This window comes from Corvus brachyrhynchos, unplaced genomic scaffold (genome assembly GCF_000691975.1).
Source record: "Corvus brachyrhynchos isolate BGI_N302 unplaced genomic scaffold, ASM69197v1 scaffold62, whole genome shotgun sequence".
Classification (NCBI taxonomy): domain Eukaryota; kingdom Metazoa; phylum Chordata; class Aves; order Passeriformes; family Corvidae; genus Corvus; species Corvus brachyrhynchos.
In genome coordinates this window covers 3,000,260-3,001,053 of record NW_008236629.1, presented here as the reverse complement: position 1 = coordinate 3,001,053, position 794 = coordinate 3,000,260, and the positions used below count along the sequence as shown (strand labels likewise).

The 794-nt window shown below is 30.6% G+C and overlaps 1 protein-coding gene across 1 annotated transcript in view; it reads left to right on the top strand.

The window, feature by feature from the left end:
* KCNQ1 (potassium voltage-gated channel subfamily Q member 1) overlaps positions 1 to 794 on the top strand; it is a 295,756-nt gene that overhangs the window by 60,543 nt on the left and 234,419 nt on the right. The window lies entirely within an intron of this gene.

Genomic DNA, 794 nt, shown 5'->3' with positions numbered 1-794 from the left:
ACTTGCTATCAGGAAGACAAAAACATGTGAGTCCTTATTTGCTAGAAACTGGGAAAGTTTCATTTATGTCTTGTAGAAATGAAAACAGTGAAAATTAATTTAGTGAAAGCCCGAAGAAGTCTGTTTGAAAGACATTTCACTGCACATCTCTATCTGGAATTACTTTACTTGTTTCACAGCCACTCTTCTGAATGATGGCTACAGCAAAGTGACTAATAGTATGATACTATAATATTTGTATGATACTAAAACCAAAAATAGAAGCTAATGCCTGCTAAAACTTACTACAAAATTTTCATTTTTTCATTTTAAGTGCTGCAAGTGGCTTCTGTTTGTAATAAATTTATCTCCTAGCAGTTGTCTTATTTATCTCTCTATCTATTTATTTAAAATGGTAATTTCAGAGGTCATCCTTTCCTGTTACAACTTCTGGACTACAGAGACTTTCCTTTTGTAGTTTTGGACAGCCATGTGCTTAATGATGAAATACTACTTTTTCTTATGATTGGCTTTTTTTTTTTTTAATTCAAATCCATTTCTGCCATATGAAAATATCTAATTACCTGAGTAGAATGGTTGCATTAAAAGGAAATAATTGTTTCCAGGTATCCCCACTTCTATTCTCAGGAAATATCGGCTACATTTAAGTAGTATATTTAATCTATTTCTGCTGTATTCCTTTAGGTTTTGTGTGGCATTCTGGCAGGGCGTTATTTACTGCTATATTATAAAGTATTTTATTTCATATAATAGATTTTTCATAAATTGCTACGTTATAATTATTTTATTGAATA